Source organism: Mus caroli, unplaced genomic scaffold, assembly GCF_978045245.1.
Source record: "Mus caroli unplaced genomic scaffold, Mus_caroli_1 scaffold_8, whole genome shotgun sequence".
NCBI classification, from domain to species: Eukaryota; Metazoa; Chordata; class Mammalia; order Rodentia; family Muridae; genus Mus; species Mus caroli.
In genome coordinates, this window is record NW_028227263.1 from 118164549 (window position 1) to 118189594 (window position 25046).

General features: G+C 42.4%; 3 pseudogenes across 1 annotated transcript; 2 read left to right on the top strand and 1 right to left on the bottom strand.

Moving 5' to 3' along the window:
* The window catches only part of LOC147003363 (cytochrome P450 2A5-like), a 28988-nt pseudogene extending 11623 nt beyond the window's left edge, over positions 1-17365 (bottom strand).
* LOC147003364 (cytochrome P450 2A12-like) lies at positions 756-6680 on the top strand (annotated as a pseudogene). Its single transcript, XR_015047987.1, has 8 exons — positions 756-977; positions 1270-1432; positions 2503-2652; positions 2864-3243; positions 3920-4055; positions 4503-4690; positions 5204-5345; positions 6309-6680. The product of XR_015047987.1 is annotated as a cytochrome P450 2A12-like (transcript).
* LOC147003365 (apoptosis inhibitor 5 pseudogene) lies at positions 15129-16459 on the top strand (annotated as a pseudogene).
* Positions 17366-25046: the final 7681 nt, after the last annotated feature.

A 25046-nucleotide genomic window follows, 5' to 3' on the forward strand; every position in this document is an offset into this window, starting at 1 on the left:
TTAATGGGAACTCAGTAGGAGTCTTTGCCAATTAGAAGCCTTCTGACAGCTGGGGATTCCCAATATTGGTAGTTCAAGCTGTTATTTCACAAAAGTTCTATAAGTCCTTCACTAACGTTCTAGGTTATTCTCCTCTAGTCTGTGAAAATATCTGATAAAATATAGCTGTGGTGTTCTACCCTTTTCCAAGCCATGCATAGGCAGGAAAAGGTGCTCACCCTAACCTGAAGTTGAGGCTCCTTTTAGAAATCTGTGCACCCATCAGTGGTGGCACATGCCTTTAATCCCAGTGCTCAGCAGGCAGAGGCAGGGGGATTTCTGTGAGTTCAGGGCCAACCTGGTCTATAGAGTGAGTCCTAGGATAGCCAGAGCTACACAGAGAAACTCTGTCTGTAAGAGAAAGAAAGAAGAAAGGAAGGAAGGGAGGAAGGAAGGAAGGGAGGGAGGGAGGGAGGAAAGGAGGGAGGGAGGGAGGGAGGGAGGAAGGGAGGGATATAGTGGGAAGGGGTGACAAGGAGGGAGGCAATGAGCCTCTTTGACTCTATCATATCCATGGGGCACCACAACCCAGCAAGGCTTTAAGTATTTCAAATTAAGCCTAGCATCCAGAGGTCTTCCTCTTTGCCCATGTTGTGGGTGTTGCAACACAGACAGATTCCATGTAAGGAGATAGGTTTGGAATCCAAAAGACTCAACTAAGTAAATAGAAGCAAAGGCCATCTTCTGCCCCTTCTGTCCCTGGGAGTATAAAGGCAGTATCTCAGCCTCGGCTATCAGCCTGTCACTCCTCACTGGCCACCATGCTGGGCTCAGGGCTGCTCCTGGTAGCCATACTGGCCTTCCTGTGTGTCATGGTCTTGGTGTCTATCTGGCAGCAGAAAATCAGGGGGAAGTTGCCCCCAGGACCCATTCCTTTGCCTTTCATTGGAAATTATCTGCAACTGAATAGAAAAGATGTCTACAGCTCCATCAAACAGGTATCACTGGATGAGGGGATGGATGAGACATAGCACACAGACAAGAGTCTATGTGATTTCAGATGTTTTGTGTCAGAAAATTCACAGAATAATCCAAAGTCTCTCACTAGTGGGGTTTAGAAGGTCCTGGAGCTATTTCAAGTCTTTGGTTTGTTGTTTGTTTGTTTGTTTGTTTGCTTGCTTGTTTGTTTGTTTTCAAGCATTTGTTTGTAGTATATCACATAATCTGACCTCTGTACTGGTCCAGGTAAGTGAATAAGTCCTCTAACAGCCCCCATTTATCCCACATCAGCTCCAAGAGCACTATGGCCCTGTGTTCACCATCCACCTTGGGCCTCGCCGGGTTGTGGTGCTTTATGGATATGATGCAGTCAAAGAGGCTTTGGAGGACCAAGCTGAGGAGTTCAGTGGACGAGGCGAAGTGGCCACCTTTAATACACTCTTCAAAGGCTATGGTGAGGAGGATCTGAAATCTGTGATTGTAGACAGACTTTTGCTAGTTTGTGAGTTCTTCTTTCTTCCACCCTTCACCCTCTTCACCCTTTTAACCTCCTAACACTAGGTAGGAGAGAAAAAGAGAGAGAGGTGAACATGAACAAAATTATTGTTAGACTACTTCCTGCTGATTAGGAGTGATGAGTTCCTTAAGGCAAGTTTAATCTTCACAGTCAGGATATCTAATTTCTTCTTGCTCTTGTTTCTTTGCACAGACTACTTAACGAACCACAACCAGCAGCAACCAACCAACAACCAAAACCCTCCTCTTGGGGCCCTAGCATTTATATAACCTCTGAAGAGTCCCCAGAATTCTAAGTGCTTCCTCCCTTCTGCTTGTTCTTCTTCCATGGCTTCCACCCAGTCTCCTCAGTCCCATTGTCTTTCCTCAAGGTCTCTAGCCCAGTAAATCTAAACCCCACCTATGTCTCTTCCCCTAACTATTGGCTGCTGGCATTTTTATTTACCAATCAGAATTTACTAGGGCAGAGTCCTTCAGGCTAAGTGCAGATTTCAAATCTTAGAGACTAGCACATAGCATTACAATAAACAGTAAAAGACAAAACCTCAACACCCGGGTATGTTTTTATGTAGACAGTTCTTGCTTCAATGGGGATTTGCTGTTTTCAGAAAATGCTAAATATTGGTTGATTTAGCCATTTCAGGGACCCAGAGCAGCTAACCAGCATCTAGAGGAGTGATGGAATTGGTCCAGCTAAAATATTGAGGACTAGTCTCTCTGCCTTCTGAGTCTCTCTGCTTCTTCCAGTTTGTAACTTTCTGTTTCCTTGCCTGTCTGATTTTTTCCAACTTTTTTTTTTTTTTTTTAGTTTAGCAGATTTTCTTTTATTAGGTATTTTCTTCATTTACATTTCCAATGCAGGATCTGTGTTTGTATATTCTGTGTTCTTCCCATCACTATCCATCTTTGTCTCTTTTCTTTTCTCTTAGAAGCCTTTTCCAGTGTGGACCTGGTCCTTCCTCAGCCTCAATCTACTTCTCTCCAACCCTCATGTTCTTATCTTTACAGGTGTGGTATTCAGCAATGGGGAACGAGCCAAACAACTCAGACGCTTCTCCATAGCCACACTGAGAGATTTCGGTGTGGGCAAGCGTGGTGTGGAGGAGCGCATCCAGGAGGAGGCAGGCTGTTTGATCAAGATGTTGCAGGGCACTTGTGGTAAGCAAGAGACCCTTAAGTGTTTGGGCAAGGGAAGGAACATCCCCTGCATCAAGAGGGCTGTGGAGAAGGAGGGTGGGGAAGACCACCTACCAAACCATCCCCAAAATCTGGTGCTGAGAGTTTGGTGCCTCACTCCAATGCCCATACCATCTTCTAACTCTTCTCCCTCATAATTCCAATGTCTTCCCAACAATGTCACTCATCTCAGGAGCCCCCATTGACCCCACCATCTACCTGAGCAAAACAGTCTCCAATGTCATTAGCTCCATTGTCTTCGGGGACCGCTTCAACTATGAGGACAAAGAGTTCCTGTCACTGCTGCAGATGTTGAGTCAAATGAACCAATTTGCTGCTTCACCCACAGGGCAGATAACAGACTCCAGCTCTGCCAATTGCCCTTGCAATATCCCACATTGGCCATACCCACAAAGGGCAAGGACCACCCCAAATCTCATACCCACAAACATAAGCTCCCCTCAAAACCAGCCTTTACCCTCAGACAATTAACATTTACATCAGAACCCATGGGAGCTATCCAGTACTCAGAACATAATGATATCTGGATACCTCAAATAGCCTGAGAACAAAGCCCTCTGCTTGGCTCTCTTCCCTGTGCAGGTTTCCCCAGTTTAGTCTCTAACAAATCTTCTGTATGGTCCTCCAAATACATGTCCAGAAATGGTGCCTGTTGGGTCAATCTCCTCCATGAGGAATTTAATCCACAGTTGATGGCTGTTGAGAGAAGAGGAAATCATATTCCTTAGTGGTGTGGCTACTAGTAAATTAGTCTTTCTCAAGTAAAGAAACCTTCACCCATACTCATGCAGCCAAGCCTAGTTATAAGCAATTGCCCACCCCCCCAAAAAAACAAAAAAAATAAAATGGGAAAATAGGAAGAAGGCTTATTAAGGATAAGAAAGAGTTCCACAAAGTGGAAAAAAGAAGATAACAGAGGGGAATATGGTTAAAGTGCATTTCACATATATGTCTAAAAAATGAGGACTCAAGGTTCAGTGGGTGTGGAAGGGAATTCATCTGGGAGGGGGAGAGGTGTGAATATATTCACAGTAAAATAAATGAAATTCTCAAAGAATTAATAAAAATATTTATAAAAGAATGACTAGAAAGTTTTAGAAAATTAAAATCCTTAATATTCCCCAAGAGGATGACAAACTGATAGATTTGTGTTCTCTCTCTCTCTCTCTCTCTCTCTCTCTCTCTCTCTCTCTCTCTCTCTCTCTCTCTCTCTCTCCCCCTCCAAGAGAAAAATGTTAATTCAGAGTTTCACATGAAGAACCTAGTGATGACATCATTGAACCTCTTCTTTGCTGGGTCTGAGACAGTCTGCTCTTTACTACGCTATGGTTTCCTGCTACTAATGAAGCATCCAGATGTGGAGAGTACGGCTGGCTGTGTGGCAGGGAAGAAATTGGGAAACCCAGATGTTCCAACTTTTTCCAACCTGACCTTGACCCTCACTTTTCCCAAGTCCCTGGATGCTCAGATATGCCCTGCTATGCAGAAACAAGAGCATATTAAATGCATAAACAGAGTTCTCACTAACTGTTAAAATATTAGACATTCCCAAATTGATTTCCCACTGGCTGCCAGATCCTTACTCTCTGGTCCCTAGCCTGACTCCTCCTTCTCCTCCCCACCATGATTCTGTCATGAAAAGGATAAAATGACCCTGCCCAACATTTAGGTATGGAAATATGTTTTCAATGGCCTATATGCATGTCACTTACAGAGACATGTACTACATACAGTGTTACACATGTGAACTATTGCACCTGCTTTGAGGCCCCTGGACTTTAAAAAACACCCCAACTCCCCTTGTCTTCCAGCCAAGGTCCATGAGGAGATTGACTGAGTGATTGGCAGGAACCGACAGCCCCAATATGAGGACCATATGAAGATGCCCTACACCCAGGCTGTGATCAATGAGATCCACAGATCTTCTATCTTTGCTCCTTTGGGCATTCCTCGAAAGATTACCAAGGATACTTCCTTCCGTGGCTTCTTCCTCCCCAAGGTACAGCCATAGCCATCAGGAGGGGCCTTTAGCCCACTTCCTGATGCCTTAGGGCCCCTTTCCATCTACAGTTATCTAACTCCACTCTATTCCCCCAACTACTATGTCAGCCTCACCAGGGTCCTCTGATTAGATAGATTATTGTCACCTCTCCTAGACTTAGTGTCTCTGGAGATTTATCCACATGTCTCCAACTTCTTGTCCCATTGCTTTGAATTCCAAGTTCTATCTGCTCCTCTGTCTTGCTACCTTCCAATATCTCAACTCCTGGGCTGGAGGCAAAGGCCTGGTGTCACTCTAGCAGCCTGTCTCAGAACATGAACCCAATGGAGCTCATATCTCCTACTCCTGGTGGCACACATCACATCTCCTCAAAACTCATACTCCATAATATCCCTTACTCAGGAGACCCCCAACTCTGTGCCTTTCAGATCTCTTCATTTAGAACCTAACACCTTCTGTGGTCCTTTCTCCATTTGTCCATCTTCTTAAACTCCATCTTCCCTCTTCCAGGGCACCGAAGTGTTCCCTATACTGAGTTCTCTGATGACAGATCCAAAGTTCTTCTCTAGCCCCAAAGACTTCAACCCGCAGCACTTCCTGGATGTCAAGGGACAGTTGAAGAAGATCCCTGCTTTACTGCCCTTTTCCATTGGTAAGAAAACACTGGGTTACCAGACCACTGCTCACACCAACAGGGGTAGCTCATGTCAGCTCCCCTCTCTGTGATACAGACTAGCATCAAGCCAACCAGTTGCATCCACTGGACCTCCCAAGGGTCAGACCTCCTGGATGCCTATCAAAGGATCAGTGGGATCAGTGATCTCTTTCAGAGATCAGGGGGGCAGTTTTTAATGCAGTTTTAAATGATTTTTTGTTTCCTTTTTAAAAAAAATAATTTATTTAATGTGCTTTGGTGTAAAGTTGTCGGATACCTTGGAACTGGAGTTACAGACACTCATGAGCTGCCATATGGGTGCTGGGAATTGAACCTGTGTCCTTTGGAAGAGCAGACAGTGCTCTTAACTACTGACCCATCTCTCTAGCCATATATTCAGACTCTTTAAAAGAGGACAACAGCCAAGTGGTGGTGGTACATGCCTTTAATCCCAGCACTGGAAAAGAAGAAGCAGGTAGATCTGTGAGTTCAACACCAACCTGGGTCTGTGTAAGTTAACAGGACAGCAAAGACTACTCAGAGAAAACTCTGACTTAAAAAAACTAAAAATAAATAAATAAATAAATAATAGATAGATGATAGATCGAAAGATAGATAGATGCATATGTACATACATGTGTACTTAGATACATAGATGATAGATAATTAGATGAATAAATGAGTGAGGCCAAAGCAGAGCATTCACATTGGAAATATAATTGGTAATTGGTAGAGGAAACATCTTGACTTCTCATTGTTCCAGCCTCCCATGGGTTACCCCACTTTGTGTGTAGGGATATTGGGGTTCTGAGAGACTTAGGATCCTTTCCTAATGATCCCTCACACTCCAGTGTAGAAACCCCTTCTCCCTAAGAGAACATGGATGCCCACTGGGTACTGAGGCAAGGCATCAGTGAGAGCTGTCTCCATGCCTGTGCTCATTCCCTCTCTCCTCTTCAGGGAAGCGATCCTGTTTGGGATACAGCCTGGGTAAGATGGAGCTGTTCCTGTTCTTCACCATCATCTTGCAGAACTTCCATTTCAAGTTCCCAAGGAAACTAGAAGATATCAACAAGTCTCCCAAACCAGAAGGGTTTACCAGGATCATACCAAAGTACACCATGAGCTTCGTGCCCATCTGATTCTGGGTTGAGCCAAGGTGGGTCAAGAGGGAGGGAGAGACGGAAGTGGTGCCAGAAGAAAGGTGGAGTGAAGAGAGAAGATGAAGACCGCGGGGTTAAGAAGGGGCCACCTGCATGGAAGAAATAGAAAAGACTACTCACCTTGGTAAAATTGTAACAGTAATAATAATAAAAAAAGAAACACACAGTGGGCAGCAGTAATAACAGCTGTCACTCATCCAGCAAGGGTCACTCACCTCTGCAAAACTGTCCCATCCTTCTCTCATTCAGTACTCGAAACAAGAGCAGTGTGTTCCCAAGCCCAGTGTACAGGTGGCAAAGATGAAGCTTACAAATTTGAATCTAAACTGAGGTTTAAAAGACTCAGGTTAGCTAAGTCTGAGGCATGGCACTCTATCCCCAGCATTCAGAGGCAGGAAACATGAAACTCTAGGAGGCCAGCCAGGATTACACAATGAGAACTTATCTCAAAAAAGCAGCAAGAGCACAAAAACAACATCGTTTAAATTGCATTCTCATAGACCATAAGAGTCTAGCACATACTTAAACACAGATTTGTATCCACAGCCATTTGGTCAGGTTTTTCGTTCCTTTTGTTTTGTTTACCGATTGTGTTTTTCTTTTTGTTTTGTACATCACTGTTAGGAATATTTAACTTGCATTTACTTAGTAGTGTGGGTGGTAGAGCATGCCATGGGTCACATGTGGAAACAAAAGGACAATTTTTGGAAGTGTAGTCTCCCCTTCAATACTTGGATCCCAGAACTCAAATTCAGGTGGTCAACATTGACAGCAAGCACTTTTACCCACCGTCTTAGGGTTTCTATTCCTGCACAAACATGATGACCAAGAAGCACGTTGGGGAGGAAAGGGTTTATTCGGCTTACACTTCCATGCTGTTGTTCATCACCAAAGGAAGTCAGGACTGGAACTCAAGCAGGTCAGGAAGCAGGAGCTGAGCAGAGGCCATGGAGGTATGTTCTTTACTGGCTTGCTTCCCCTGGCTTGCTCAGCCTGCTCTCTTATAGAACCCAAGACTACCAGCTCCGAGATGGTCCCATCCACAAGGGGCCTTTCCCCCTTGATCACTAATTGAGAAAATGCCTTACAGTTGGATCTCATGGAAGCATTTCCTCAACTGAAGCTCCTTTCTCTGTGATAACTCCAGCTGTGTCAAGTTGACACAAAACTAGCCATAAAATCCACTGAGACATCTAACTGCCCATTTAGGCAGGTTAAGCAGTTTCTTCCTTCCTTCCTTCCTTCCTTCCTTCCTTCCTTCCTTCCTTCCTTCCTTCCTTCCTTCCTTCCTTCGTTTGTTCCTTCCTTCCTTCCTTCCTTCCTTTGTTTGTTACTTCCTTCCTCTCTTTCAAGATGGTATATATATATATATATATATATATATATATATATATATCTGGGGCATATATATATACATATATACATATATATACATATATACATATATATACATATATATACACATATATACATATATATACGTATATATATATGTGTATATATATATATATATATATATATATATAGTAGCTTCCTACAGACACTCCAGAAGAGAGCATCAGATCTCATATGGTTGTGAGTCACCATGTGGTTGCTGAGAGTTGAACTCAGGACCTCTGGAAGAGCAGAGGTCTTAACTGCTCTTAACTGCTGAGCCATCTTTCCAGCTCTCTTTCTCTCATATATGTATATGTATATGTATATGTATATGTATATGTATATGTATATGTATGTATATATATAGTCTATCTGCAAGAAATCACAAGACCATATTACAGATGGTTGTGAGCCACCATGTGGTTGCTGGGAATTGAACTCAAGACCTCTAGAAGAGCAGCCCGTGCCCTTAAAAGCTGAGCCATCTCTCCAGCCCCCTAGACAGTTTCTTAATGTCACCCTTTCCTCAAATGAAACAACAAGGACTTGGGGTATTATTATATACCCAGAATAACCCTGTCTGACGTGTTTTTCCATAGCCCTGGCAGGCAACTGATCTGGCTCCAACACATACTTTCCAACAGTCTTGGTTTCTCCTATACACCTTAGTCACCTGAACACCTGTTGTGCCTCACCCCCTGTGAAAGGTAAGGCCACTGTGTCTGACTTAGTCTGAGAGATAAAAATCACTTGGACAGAAATCCAGGAGAACATTAAATTATCATAGATCAGCAAGGATGTGTGTGTTCATGCATAGAGTGCACATGGCTGTGTGATTGCCCATATGCCCATGTACTCTGCATGAGTTTCATGGGTCTCTGGGGCACAGTTAAAGGGCACAGATAAAAGTCTTTGAATCTCCTGCCTGCTCCCACATGATTCAGTGTAAAACCTATACATCGGACTGGGATCCTTTTCTTCATAAACTAAATGCTGCATATAGGAATGAAGAGATATCATATTAAAGAGATTGCCACTTGTGATAGCTATTCTTGGCTGTCAACTTGACCATATCAGGAATTAACTAACGCCTAAGGACTGGGCACACCTATGAGGAATTTTTCTTGACTGAATCATTTGAAATGAGAAAACACATTCTAAATTCAGATCTTTGGAGGTGAAAAGGTTTATCTTAAATCTAGGCCATGCCTTCTATGGCTGCCTATATAAACAACATGGAAGAAGGAAGCTCTTGCTCTTTGGCTGTTTGGCAGGTCTCATTCTCACTGGCAGGTCTATTCCTTCACTGGCATTAGAAACTACTTCTCTGGGATTCCAGCACATGTAGAAGACGACCTGAGACATCCAGCCTCATAAACTAAACAACTAGTGTATTTGTGGACCCTTTGATGGAAGACAACCATTGTTGGATTTGCTGAACCACAGCTTCTAATCCAATCATATATTATATATACACACACATATATCATACATATAGAATAGATGTTTGTATTTATATATTATACATCTAATTTATATATTTATGTTACACATATAATATAATATAATATAATATAAGTAACATAATAGAGAGAGTGTGTTGTGTCATTCATTCTATCAGTTCTGTTTCTCTAGAGCAGTGGGTCTCAACCTTCCTAATGCTGGAACCCTTCATACTGTGGTGAAGCCCAACCACAAGATTATTTCATTACTACTTCATAACTGTATTTTTTCTAGTTATGAATCACAATGTGAATATCTGATATACAAGAAATCTAATGTGTGACCCCTATAGGACTTGTGGTCCACAGGTTGAGAACCACTGCCTAGCGAACCCTGAGTAATACATAAATGGTTCTAGAGTAACAGAAGTATAAGGATAGATTTTTAAATATCTGGAACAAGCTTTTAACTTGCCAACACCTATAGTTACCGAAGTCTCTCATAGAAGCTTGGAAAATACAGAGAGCCCAAGATGTGTGCTATTTAACAAACTCTGAAGACAAATGTATTTGATTATCCTAATTCACCTATTGTGAGATGCAAGGAATCTAGTTATTCTGTACATAAAACTTTTGACAATTTGTGGGAAAGTAAGGAAATGATGATGTGGATTGGTTGCTTCTAGGATCTCTGGATAAATTGACAAAGGGGGAAAAAACAAGCTCTGTGATAAAATTTCTAACATCTCGGAACACTGTGAAGGGAAACAACTAAGTTATAATATTGACCAGCTCCAGGTGCACATAACCAGTCTAAAGGATTCTGAGTGCAGTCTGGAAAAGGATCTTCTCACCAGCCAGCCCTCACCAGCCCACCCCAGAGGTCAAGATGCAGGAAACCATATCAAAGCCCTCTTTATAAATTTGGCTGAATGACAATGAAATTTCAAGCCACAGCCTTGAGTGCATAGGCGGTTAAAGAAAAGACATTTATTTAGTAGAGAATGGGATCCTGTAACTTGGGATGGAGCAGGATGGGAGGATCCCCTTGAGGCTGAACCCTCAGATTCTCAAGGGCTTATCTCACTCAAGGAAAGAGTCTTTCTACCCTCAGCATAAGATGCACCCCTATCCACACCCCCTCCTTCTGATTGAAGAAATTAATCCTCCATTGTCTTCATTGACTTTCCCTGAAGGAAATCCCAGGCAAGACACACTGATGGCCTTCAGGACCCACCAATAACTACCTCAAACCCCATAACCAGACTTAAAGCAAATCAGGCTTCTAGATGGGAGGTAGAAAGGTGTGCCACGTGACTAAAGAGAATAATGAATTTGCTAATTCATTCAAGCAGAAGTCTGGGAAATCTATGTAGGAATGAATTTCAAGGGTGTGGAATCAGTATTTAAGGGTGTGGAAGAAAGATAAAACTGGATAAGCTTGATCTATTGATAATGCTATGGCATTCGAATACACTGGGAAAGATGAAAAACTTAGAGTCAATTCAAACTTAGATTAAATGAGTTTGTTTTTACAAACGACAACAGCATTAAAGCCAACAGCATGCTGTGCAGAAGTGGAAATAGGTAGACTTTATAAAGGCACACATCAGAAAGCTGTGTGGCATCCACAGCTGAGCAGGAAACTGTTTTACTTCCTTCAGGTTTTTTTCTTTCCCACTATATAGTAAGAAAAAGACCCTTTTGTCCTTTTCCCATTGCATAAGCATAAGCATATGCAGGGTTTACAGAAGCAAAGACAGTGTTAATAATTCACAGTCCATTGTATCTTATCTCACCTGCAGGCCATTAGGGTCTCCTAGGCACTCCAGAGCAAAAGGTCAATAGGCCTTAAGAGATGCCTGGGTCCACAGTAAGTCTCTTTAGTCTTCACAGGGGACCTGTGTCAGTTATTACCCAGGTCTGAGCACTGATGGCCTGATGACTTGGAAAGTGCAGTTCATTGCTGGGCAGGCAAAAAGAGAGGGCTGTCATGGTTAGGGCTAGCTGTCACATACCCACAATACGGAACCTCTGAGTGGAGCTTCTGGATTTAATCTCAACGGTCACACAGGTGATTTTGGTTTTGCTTTTGTTTTTTTGAGTGCCAAATTTTTGTTTGGGTGGTTGGCCAAAGCATTTGTCAAAAGATGGCCTACTCAAAAGGAGGTGGAGATGTCTGATATTCCTTGGTTTAGTGTTGCTGAAGGGATTTTAAGGCTTAGTAAAATTGCATTTTTTGTGTGGGTAAACTGTTTAAAACTTAATCCTTCACAGTGGAAAGACCCAGAAGACAGGCCCTTCACTAATCCTCTAAGATGCAAAACTGTCAGAGGGGCATCAGCACATTTGAAGAACTTTGTTGTCTCCCTTTTCTTTGTACTGGCCATAGGGTTAGATGTACTGCTCCTCAGTTGGAGGAATGAAATGCTAGGGCTCCAAAGAAGCAGGGGCCAGGTGGTAGCACTAAATCACCAAAGGCAAGGTGATTGTAGTTATCATAGTAGGCAGCTCAGACAAAGTAATGTTCATAATGACTTAGCCAACAATGGTCAGCACAGGCGAAGTGATTTCTATGGAGGTCTGACTCATACAGACTTTTGGTGCTAGCTAGTTAATCATGGTGTTTTCCAGGCGTAAAATAGAGAAAATGCATGCTGTACTTTTTAAAAGCATATAAACAGAAAAGTTCTCTGATCAAATAAAGAAGGCTTCCTGAGCCTCTTTGCTGCCTCACTCTTCGTTTTCACAATTCCTTGTGGGAGGAATGTGACACTGGGTCTTAGTGTGGTGCTGGAGAGCTCAAGAATACAGTGATTGCAACTGTAGTAGTGAGAGGGAGATGCAGGCGATGCTTCAGGTAACTATTTATTCACCAGCCTCTTCTACCAAGATAGTGGACTCTAAAATAAGATCATACATGTGAGTACACACACACATAAAATATGATCATATATGTGAGTCCTCACACATGCATTCACACATATATACATAGATATACTCACACATACACACTCATAAACATATGCACAAACATACATACACTCTTACATCACACATACATGCAGATACACATGCACGCATAGTACAACACACACATACACACACAAACACACACACTCTTACTCTTTCCAGATTATGCCCAAGCAATGGTGGGTTGAATATTTTCTGTGTGCCTGTCACTGACTCCATTCCCATGATTTCGTTCCTTTTCTAGAGTGGAACAAAGAGCACACATGGATGGCTTAAAACTGATGATATGCCAAATCAGTTTTAGGAGCTGCAAGTTCAAAACCAAGGTTCAGCAGATCCATAGCATTTGAAACATATATGTGAGAGTTCTTCCTTTCCTTCCCTCTCCTCTAATGACTGCAATGTCTGCAATTCCTGGGCTTACCCCTGAATCACTCCAGCCTCTGCTTTGTGATCACATGACAGGCTCTGTATTTGTTTGACCTTGTATATGCACTTTATTTTGTCTTTGTTTTGTTATGTGTGCACATATGTGTTCACATGCTAAATCGGGGCACACATATATGCAGGTAGTTATGAATATGTGTATTCATGCATGTGTAAGCCAGAGATTGACATCAAATGCTTCCATAACCCGTCTCTGCTTTGCTTACTGTGGCAGGGTCTCTTGGTGAACCCAAAGCTCACAAATCCATCTAGTCTAGCTAGCTGTATTGTCCAAGGAATCCTGTCTCCACCTCCATGTCAACCTGACTTTTAGGTAGGTTTTGGAAATATGTTTCACTCTTCATGGTTGCACAGCAAATACTTTATCCATTGGGCCAACTCCTTGGACCCCTCAAGGGCACTTTCTCATAAGAACACAAGTCATACTGTATTAGAGACCCACCCCACTCCTGAAAGATCTCATTTTAACTATATCCTGTTTCCAAATAGTTCACACACTAAGGCCCTCAGGCTAGGCCAGTAATACCTAATACTCATTGTCTTAGTTAGGGTTACTATTACTGTGATGAAACAGCATAGCCAAAGCAACTTGGGGAGGAAAGGGTTTTACTTGGCTTACAGTTCCACATCACTGTACACCATAGAAGGAAGTAGGGACAGAAACTCAAGCAAGGCAGGAACCTGGAGGCAGGAACTGATGCCGAGGTCATGAAGAGGTGCTGCTTACTGCCTTGGTCCCAATGACTTGCTCAGCCTGCATTCTTTTTTTTTTTTAAGATTTATTTACTTATTTTATGTATATGAGTACACTGTAGCTGTCTTCAGACACACCAGAAGAGGGCATCAGTTCCCATTACAGATGGTTGTTTGCCACCATGTGGCTGCTGGGAATTGAACTCAAGGCCTCTGGAAGAGCAGTCAGTGCTCTTAACCTCTGAGCCATCTCTCCAGCCTGCATTCTTATAGAACCCAGTACCATCATCCCAGGATAGCACCACCCACAATAGGCTGGGCCCTTCCCCATCAATCACTAATTAAGAAAATGCTCTATAGATCTGCCTATAGACTAATCGTATAGAGGCATTTTCTCAGTCAGGATCTCTCCTCTCCAATGACTCTAGCTTATGTCAAGTTGTCATAAAACTAGCCAGCATACTCATGAATCACTCAACCTTATAAAACTCCAGGCTACTCTATGTGGCCCACAGGAACAGAGAATGCCTTCAAATTCCCCTGAAGTCCAACAACTAGGGAGTGACAAAGGGCATTGTTGTGTAGGAAAGTGGGATTTTAGTGTACATCTCATGACTTTCACTGATGACTTAGATGGAGCCTTTCTGCTTTCACACACACACCCACTTAAGATCTCTAGATCTCTCTCTCCTATATTCATAACCTATATACACCTATGTATGTACATACCCTCAACCACTCAAACAGTTCTTCCTTCTACTCTTGTATCCCATGAACTCTCTTATGTTCTCCAACACCCCCATTTCTTTGCATCTTTCTCCTCTTCCATAGTCCCTTTCCCATTTTCCTGTATGTGCACACACACACACACACACATTTAAATCCTGACTGAACAGATAACAATAAGAGAAAACTTGGTTTTGTGTTACTTAACATGATGATCTATCCATATCCTGTGAATGTCATAATTTTATTCTTGTTTTTCTGGTATAAGATTCTGTGCTGTGTGTGCCTCATTTTCTTTATACTTTCTATATATCTGCTCATGACATCTAGGTTGATCTCATACCTTGGCTATTGAGAAGCATACAATGGCAAATGTAGCTGTGTTGTGTGCTCTTTTTAATCCCATCAGCCAATCATTGTCTTTCTGTTGGTGATTTGAGACCATTTTCCTCCAAGTTCCACTGGAGTGTCCTCTTTGCCTATGAGGCTTCTCTTTTTATTTTTATTAATTATTATAATTTTTCTTCATACTGGTTGGTGGATATTGTAAGGTTGACAGAAGGAAATGGAATGTCACTTAAATTTTGTTATTTTTGCTTTCTTCCTTATTGGCACTATGTAGAACATAATGAATGTTTTGTTCATCTATGTGGTCATGAAATTTATTCTGTTCAAGGCTCTATGATTGGAACTTGCATCCGCATCCATGTGTGATATTGTAGGGTACTGTTTATATGCACTGTGCAAAAGATGTGCCTCTATCCTTCCTTGCCTGCTTAAGGTACCTTTTGATTTGTTAAAATAAAAGACTTATGGCCTATAGCCTAAGGCAGAAGAGTAAGGTGAGACATCTGAACAGAGAGAGGAACTCTGGGAGTCAGACAAGGGAAGATTCACCACCTAGACACAGAGGAAGTTGGACGTTCAAAACTGAGAAGAGGAGGTATTGGGTGACAAGGGTGGGCCCAGAACTTGGTGCTCAGCATACCGATGATGAAGGAGCTGTACTACAACTACAGCATCCTCGCCTAAGCTGCGGAACATGTGAGCCAACATTAAAATGCCTACCAAGTGATACTGGGTGGTGTGAAAGGCAGTACGAAGGAAAAGCAATTAGCAGTTCAGTTTATACCTAAATTCTTCAAGCATTTTCCAGAGCTGGCTGATTCTGCTATCAATGCAAAGTTAGACCTATGTAAGCATGAGGATGTGTCAATACAACACCAAGCAATTAAAGAGCTGCCTCAGTTTGCCACAGGAGAAAACTTTCAGAGAATAGCAGATATACTGACCCAGCTTCTGCAGATAGATGACTCTGCAGAATTTAATTTGGTGAACAATGCTCTGTTAAGTATATTTAAGATGGATGCAAAAGAAACATTAGGTGGCTTGTTTAGCCAGATTCTTCCATGAGAAGACATTGTTAGAAAATGAGCAATTAAATTCCTGTCCACAAAACTCAAGCATCTTAGATCATCCTAGATGAAGTGTTAACTAAGGAAGGAGAGGAGATCACTCTCACTGAATCCAAAATGGTCCAGGAAGATGTGACTGGTGAAGTGTTTGTTTTGTTCATGAACATACTGGCTGGTTTAAAAAGCTTACAGGCAGTGAGTGGAAGACAGCAGCTGGTAGAAGAGGCAGCAGACCAGACAGCAGACCAGGCTGACCTGGAGCAGACCTTTAACCCCTCAGAGCCTGACTGTGTGGACAGCCTACTGCAGTGCACGTGGCAGTCTGTGCCTCTGTTCTCTAAACATGTCCATTCTACAAGATTTGTGACATATTTCTGTGAGCAGGTTCCTTAGGGACCCATCCCATCTACAGACACCAAACCCCAACACTATTGCTGATGCCAAGAAGTGGTTGCTGACAGGAGCCTAATATGGCTGTTCCCTGAGGGGTTCTACCAGCACCTCACCAATATACATGCAGATACTCACAGCCCAAGCCCAGGGACCCCAGTAGAAGAGTAGGGAAAGGACTGAAGGAGCTGAAGGGGATTGCAACCCCATAGGAAGAACAATAACAACTAACTAGACCACCCAGAGCTCCCTTCCAGAGACTAAGCCACCAACCAAAGACTACATATGGAGGAATCCATGGCTCCAGATACATATGTAGCAGAGGATTGCCTTATCTGTTATCAATGAGAGGGAAGGCTCTTGGTCCTGTGGAGGTTTGAGTCCGAGCATAGAGGGATGCTAGAGCAGTGATGTGGGAGTGGGTGGAGGAGCACCCTCATAGAGGCAAAGAAAGGGATGGGAGGGTTGTGAAGACGTAATATTATTTGAAGTGTAAATGAATAAAATTATTTAAAATAATAATAATAACATTTGTAAGATCAGGAAAGGGATACCCAGAAGAAGACTAGGGAGACAGGTAGAGAACCACAGAATTGCAGGAAGAAACAGAATGCTAAAACAATCTAGAAAAGGCCACAGAGCAAATTAACATTGAACAGGCAAGTGGATCAAAAAAAAAGAGAGAGCTTTGAGTGGGCAGGCAAGTCAGGGAAGGCCATAGAACCTGCTACTGCACATCTGTCTGCTTATCTCCCACATGTGCTGTCATCCTCACCATAGCCTTTGAAGAACCAGTCCAAGAAAGCTTGCTCTCCATGGCCACTGAATTGCTCAGCCTGGTCCACCAGAGCCTCCTTTACTACATCATATGCCCATGGCACCACAGCAGAATGAGGCCCCAGGTGGACGGTGAACACAGGACCATACCACTCCCTGATCTTTCAAAGGGAGAAGTTAGAGAAGCCATTCCTGGAACTGCCCGTGTCCTGATGTCAGGCATATAGATGCATTAGGATCTGGTGTCAAGCCTCTAACATATGTCTGCATCCTGACCTAGTCAGCCCTCTGCCTCAGAATCTGAGCCACACCAGGCATGCTCCACACCCCAAATGTACCATCTCTCTGCCCAGTACTACCCTTAAGAAGAAATCATAAAACTTCTTTGTGTCCAGTTCCAGAAAGTTGCCAAGGAAAGGTAACGGGGTAGGTCCTGGAGGCATCTTCCCTAAGAGTTTCCTCTACCTCAACACAGACATTGTGATCATGGCAATGAAGCAGGTCAGCACAGCTACCAGGAGCATCCGAGGTCAGCATGGTGGCAGTGGGATGGACAGGCAGATGGTTATCTCTGGGATATTGTATCTTTATACTCTAGGCTAAAGGGTGGCTCAGGCTCCTGTTTAATAATTATCTCTTTTTTTTCCTCCTAGCTATTGCCATGTCATTCCATTGCCTTGGATATGAAACCAGCAGCAATGAAAGAGGAGGGGGTAATGGATTTTAGGACAGTGTACCAGGCTTGCATAATGGGATGAGAGTGTGGATTAGTACATTTCCAGAATTGAAGATGTAGTAATATCTGCATGTGAAGAAAGCATCCAGATAGAGGTTGAGAGGCTCAACCATAGACATGACATCACAGACACATGGATTAGTGGTTTTAAAAGGAATCCAGAGGTTTGGGACTTTTAGTTTGATAGCATGGAACATGTTGCTGTGGATTCAGGACCCTTTAGTGAGAATGCATCAAAAGTTAATATTTTAGGAAGGGGGATTCCAGAGTTGTAATCTGAAGACATTGGGTTAATAGAGGATCCAAACCTGTGGGTGTGGAGTTCCTGGCAGGTGATGTGTATTGAATGTCCAATAGAACGCTGCAGTCAGCTCCAGAACCCAGGTGTTATCTTCTCTTTGACCTTATGCTGTCTCCCAATACCAAGAGTTCCTAAGGAAACCTCAAACTATGGCCAGAACTGATACAATATAATAATATAACCAATAGTGTCCATTCCCACATGTGACAGGGAAAGGGGAAGGCAGTCAGCTTCTCAGGTCTCTGGAACAATCCCTGGGATGAGGAGAAAGGCAGGGGAAATTCCCGGTGGCAGAGGGCCTGAGCTGTTCTTATGAAGCAATAATACCAACCACCAACACAGAGAGAAATCCTAACTGTCCAAAAACTTCCAAATTAGTTCTCAGTAAAATTAGATTTAAAATTGCTTACACAATGGTCAGGTTGTCACATTGCCTTCAAAGTATTTATGTTTATACCTAGAGTCCTGGCTGCTCTCAGCCTTGGCCAGAGAACCTTCTTTATGCAGCAGATAGAAATCAGAGCAAAGTTCATTGATCCACTTAAACTTGAGCTTTGTTCAAGGAGATAAGAATGAATAAATTCACACTCTTCTACATGCTAACTGCCAGTTGAGCCAGCACCATTTGTTGAAAGTGCTGTCTTTTTTCCACTGGATGGTTTTAGGTCCTTTGTCAAAAATCAAGTGACCATAGGTTTATGGGTTCATTTCTGGATCTTCAATTCTATTCCATTGATCCACCTGCCTGTCACTGTACCAGTACCATGCAGTTTTTATCACAATTGCTCTGTAGTACAGCTTCAGGTCAGGCATAGTGATTCCACCAGAGGTTCTTTTATTATTGAGAATACTTTTTTGCTATCCTAGGATTTTTGTTATTCTAGATGAATTTGAAAATTCCCCTTTCTAACTTGGTGAAGAATTGAGTTGGGATTTTGATACAGATTTCATTGAATCTGTAGATTGCCATGAGCATGGGAGATGTTTCCATCTTCTGAGATCTTCGATTTCTTTCTTCAGAGATTTGAAGTTCTTATCATACATCTCTTTCACTTGCTTAGAGACACACCAAGGTATTTCATATTATTTGAGACTATTGTGAAGGATGTTGTTTCCCTAATTTCTTTCTCAGCCTGTTTATCCTTTGTGTAGAAAAAGGCCACTGATTTGTTTGAGTTAATTTTATATCCATTGCTTCTCGGCCTTTTGTCTAAGATCAAGTGTAATTTTATATGCAGCTACTGCACTGAAGCTGTTCATCAGGTTTAGGAGTTCTCTGGTGGAATTTTTAAAGTCACTTATATATACTATCATATCATTTGCAAATAATGATATTTTGAATTCTTCCTTTCCAATTTGTATCCCCTTGACCTCCTTTTGTTGTCTAATTGCTCTGGTTAGGACTCCAAGTACTATATTGAATAGGTAGGGAGAAAGTGGTCAGCCTTGTCTAGTCCCTGATTTTAGTGAGATTGCTTCAAGTTTCTCTCCATTTAGTTTGATGTGGGCTACTGGTTTTCTGTATATTGTTTTGATTATGGTTATATATGGGCCTTGAATTCCTGATCTTTCCAAGACTTGTATTATGAATGGGTGTTGGATTTTGTCAAATGCGTTCTCAATAAGACCAGAGACACTAAAACTTATAGAGGAGAAAGTGGAGGAAAGCCTCAAAGATATGGGCACAGGGGAAAAATTCATGAATAAAACAACAATGGCTTGTGCTGTAAGATCGAGAATCGACAAATGGGACCTCATAAAATTCCAAAGTTTCTGTAAGGCAAAAGACACTGTCAATAAGACAAAAAGGCCATCAACAGATTTGGAAAGAATAGTTAAAATTCTAAATCAGATAGGGGACTAATATCCAATGTATACAAAGAACTCAGAAGCTGGACTCCAGAAAATGAAATAACCTCATTAAAAATGGTGTACAGAGCTAAACAAAGAATTCTCAACTGAGGAATATCGAATGGATGTGAAGCACCTGAGAAAATGTTCAACATCCTTAATCATCAGGGAAATGCAAATCAAAACAACCCTGAGATTCCACCTCACACCAGTCAGAATGGCTAAGATCAAAAATTCAGGTGACAGCACATGCTGGCGAGGATGTGGAGAAAGAGGAACACTCCTCCATTGTTGGTGGGATTGCAAGCTTGTACAACCACTCTGGAAATCAGTCTGGCGGGTTCTCAGAAAATAGGACATAGTACTACCAGAGTATCCCACAATACCTCTCCTGGGCATATATCCAGAAGATGTTCCAACTGGTAAGAAGGACACATGCTCCACTATGTTCATAGCAGCCTTATTTATAATAGCCAGAAGCTGGAAAGAACCCAGATGTCCCTTAACAGAGGAATGGATACAGAACATGCGGTAGATTTACACAATAGATAATTAATCAGCTATTAAAAAGAATGATTTTTTGAAATTCCTAGGCAAATGGATAGATCTGGAGTGTCACGCACTCTGGTCGAGTCAGCTTGACAGGCTGAGAGGCTTAGAAGCTACTCACGAGGCAGAAGAGTTTCACGGAAACTCACCTCCTGGAGTTTGGCGTTCGCCCTAACCCATACATTAATATTCCATTCCCGCATTAGTCTGGTGTATGGATCCACGTGCTCTCTTTTAGTATTATCTTACTATAAGTGCCATTTAATTCTGACATAGCTAAAGCTTTCGCCAGTGTTCCAATGTCCTAGAATGTCCTTGAGCAGAGCATGGGCTTGGAATTCAGGAAGAATGTTGCTATTTAGTGACATTTAGAATCACACTATCACTTTTAATAAAAGCTAGGTCACTGCCCTACATAGGAATTTACCATCATCTAGGAAGAAGGAAGTTTCAGACCTAAGGAGAAACCAGAGTAGATACTTAGAACTATAGATAGCTGAGTTACACCCATACACATGTATTTACAACGGCCTAGGGGGAAGGTGAACTATACAATAGACTAAAATAGGAACTATGACAAGGGCACGAAGCCCTTGACCCTGGCTTCTAAGATTAAGTGAATCTTAGTTGGAGCCCTTGTTGTTATCAGTTGCTAACAATGAATTCTATCCCAGGTGGTTCCTGTTAGACCTTCTGTGTTTGCATTCCTCTGTTTTATGTAAGTATCCATTAACCTCTTTGTACCTTGCTGGTGTGTCACCCAACTTCCTTATTGTCTTCTGTATAAAAAGTTTGATGCTCGATTTGACAAATTACATTCAGATTCTATACAACCTCTCCTGTGTGCATCTGTCTGTCTATTCATTCGACGCTTTGCCCACACATGACTAGAGACCCGTCCCACGCAGACAAAGGGACCCAGAGGGTCTGTGGCACTGGAGGGCATCATCTTGAGTGAAGTAACCCAATCACAAAAGAACTCCCATGATATGAACTCACTGATAAGTGGATATTAGCCCAGAAACTTAGAATATCCAAGATGCAAGATACAATTTGCAAAACACATGAAACTCAAGAAAAATGAAGACCAAAGTGTAGACACTTTGCCCCTTCTTAGAATTGGGAACAAAACACCCATGGAAGGAGTTACAGAGACAAAGTTTGGAGCTGAAACAAAAGAATGGACCATCTAGAGACTGCCATACCCGGGGATCTATCCCATAATCAGCCTCCAAACACTGACACCATTGCATACACTAGCAAGATTTTGCTGAAAGGACCCAGATATAGCTGTCTCTTGTGAGGCTATGGCGGGACCTAGCAAACACAGAAGTGGATGCTCACAGTCAGCTATTGGATGGATCACAGGGCCCCCAATAGAGGAACTAGAGAAAGTACCCAAGGAGCTAAAGGGGTCTGCAACCCTATTGGTGGAACAACAATATGAACTAACCAGTACTCCCCAGAACTTGTGCCTCTAGCTGCATATGTATCAGAACTTGGTCTAGTCAGCCATCATTGGAAAGAGAGGCCCATTGGTCTTGCAAACTTTATATGCCTCAGTACAGGGGAACGTCAGGGCCAAGAAATGGTAGTGGGTAGATAGGGGGGAGTGTATGGGGAACTTTTGGGATAGCATTGGAAATGTAAATGAAGAAAATACCTAATATTTTTTTTTTTTTAAAATTGGGGCACAGAGCTAAACAAAGAATTTTCAACTGAGGAATACCAAATGGCTGAGAAGCACCTGAAAAAATGTTCAACATCCTTAATCATCAGGGAAATGCAAATCAAAACAACCCTGAGATTCCACCTCACACCAGTCAGAATGGCTAAGATCAAAAATTCAGGTGACAGCAGATGCTGGCTAGGATGTGGTGAAAAAGGAACACTCTTCCATGGCTGGTGGGATTGCAAGCTTGTACAGCCATTCTGGAAATCAGTCTGGCGGTTCCTCAAAAAACTGGACATACTTCTACCAAAGATCCAGCAATACCTCTCCTGGGAATATACCCAGAAGATGTTCCATCTTATAATAAGGATACATGCTTGACTATGTTCATAGCAGCCTTACTTATAATAGCCAGAAGCTGAAAAGAACCCAGATGTTCCTCAACAGAGGAATGGATACAGAAAATGTGGTACATTTTCACAATGGAGTACTACTCAGCAATTAAAAACAATGAATTTATGAAATTTTAGGCTAATGGATGGATCTGGAGGATATCATCCTGAGTGAGGTACCTGTAATATCCAAAATGAATTCAAGACCACCCAGTACCTTCCCCCTCGAAAAGGACTTTCCAAATTGTACTAGCAGGCAAAGTGCAGAGCCAGATAAGGAAGCTGTCTGACTAAACAAATGTAAAAACATAGTTTTACTGGTCAAAATGATTAAGCCTACAGCTACCAAAATAATATTAGCTGTCCTCCGAGCATAACCTTATCAAGATTAGCAATTCTCCTGTCCCCTGCCCCACACTGAATTCTGCCAAAGACCACAAACCACCCTGACCTTGTCACTAGAATCCCCGTGAGGTTGATAGCTGTGACATTAATAGCTCACTCATAAGTTCAAAAATGTACTTTTACTTTGCTGACCAAATCATAATAACCCACCATGGGGGCAAGCAAAGTGAGTCACTAGGCCAAAGGGTAAATTAGCCACTATACAAACCAACCAATGCCTGAAAGGGTTACTTGCTACACTAATGAGAACCCTGTTGCTCAAATCTGCCCCTTACAAAGGTATAAAAAGTGTGTTCTTTCTTTGTTCTTGGTCTCTCCTCTGGCCTGCGTGCTGAGAGGGGAGTCCCCAACATGTTGGATCAATAAAAATCCTCATGCATTTTGCAGTGATGGTGGCGGTCTCTGTGGTCCTTGTGAGTAAGGGTCTTTTGACAAACTCCAACATAACCCAATCACAAAAGAACGCACATGATATGCACTCACTGATAAGTGGATATTAGCCCAGATACTTATAATACCCAAGATACAATTTGCAAAACACTTGAAACTCAAGAAGAAGGAAAACCAAAGTGGAGATACTTCGTTCCTTCTTAGAATGGGGAACAAAATACCCATGGAAGGAGTTACAGAGACAAAGTTCAAAGCTGAGGCATAAGGAAGGACCATTCAGAAGCTGCCCCACCAACGGATCCATCTCATAAAAAAAAAACCAAACCCAGACACTATTGCATATGCCAGCAAGATTTTGCTGCCAGGACCCTGATATAGCTGTCTCTTGTGAGGCTATGCCAGGGCCTTGCAAATACAGAAGTGGATGCTCACAGTCATCTATTGGATGGAATAAAGGGCCCCCAGTGGAGGAGCTAGAGAAAGTACCTCTGATTGTTTATATATTCTTGGATCAGGGAGTGGCACCATTCGAGGGTGTGGCCTTGTTGGAATTGGTGTGACCTGGTTGGAGTAGGTGTGTCACTGTGGGTGTGAGCATAAGATCCTCACCCTAGTTGCCTGGAAGTCAGTCTTACAATAGCAGCCTTTGAATGAAGACATAGAACTCTCAGCTCCTCCTGCACCATGCCTGCCTGGATACTGCCATACTCCCACCTTGATGGTAATGGACTGAACCTCTAAATCTGTAAGCCAGCCCCAATTAAATGTTGTTTTTTAATAAGACTTGCCTTGGTCATGGTGTCTGTTCACAGCAGCAAAACCCTAACTAATATAGAAGTTGGTACCAAGAGTAGGGTATTCCTGTGACAACCTGACCATATTTTGGGGAGGACTGTGGCAGGACTTTGGAACTTTGGGCTAGAAAATCCATTTGGTGTTATGAACAGCAATGTGGAAATGTAAACCCCTTCCTCGCCAACTGCTTCTTGCTCATGATGTTTGTGCAGGAATAGAAACCCTGATTAAGACAGTACCCAAGGAGCTGAAGGGGTCTGCAATCCTATAGGAGGAACAACATATGAACTAACCAGAAGCCCCAGAGCTCACATCTCTAACTGCATATGTAGCCGAAGATGGCATAGTCAGCCATCATTGGGAGGAGATGCCCTTGGTCTTGCAAAGATTATATGCCCCAGTACAGGGAGTAGGAGTGGGTGGGTTTGGGATCAGGACTAGGGGGGTGTATAGGGGACTTTCAGGATAGCATTTGAAATGTAAATGAAGAAAATATCTAATAAAAATTGTTTTTGGAAAAAAATCAAAAATAATAAAAAAATAAATAAATGCAGAAACACTCAATTGGTCACAGTGCTAGAAACAGGAGATGGAGGGTCTGTCCTAAATAATTGGGACATCTTTATCAATGTCCTCCTATCACCACCATGGCTCAGGAAATGTTGCAGAAGAGGCAGGAAGAATGTAGGAGCTGGAGAATGAGAAGGAGTGCTGTGGAGTGCTGTCTTATAGATGTGACATCGTGGTTGCATTCATGAACCCACAACAACTGTGGTTACTCACAGAAGACCTGGACAAGATGAGCTCAGCCAATTCTGGCATAAGTGAGGAAAGTGTACCCCAAACCCTATAATTTAATGAAGAGTTATTGGCAATTGAGAGCTGATGGAGGAGAGCTAAGCATGCTTTGAGAAGGAGTGTTCCCACTGCCACCAGTGGGAAACCGGTAGGGTTTCCCATGCTCCAGTAAATGGCCCCCTTCTCACCCATTCACACACGAGCAGCTTTAATTTAGTGAGTTATCAAAAAAGAAGACATGACTTCAGGATGGGAAAGTTGATGAGATTTGGAAGAAGAAAATGAGTGGGTGTGATCATATTTCATTACACACGTACAAATTGTCTCTCAAGAATAAAGAAGATTGTAACTAAAAACTGAGCATACAAAATAATGAGTTTCATTATGTTACAGCCACACATAGCTT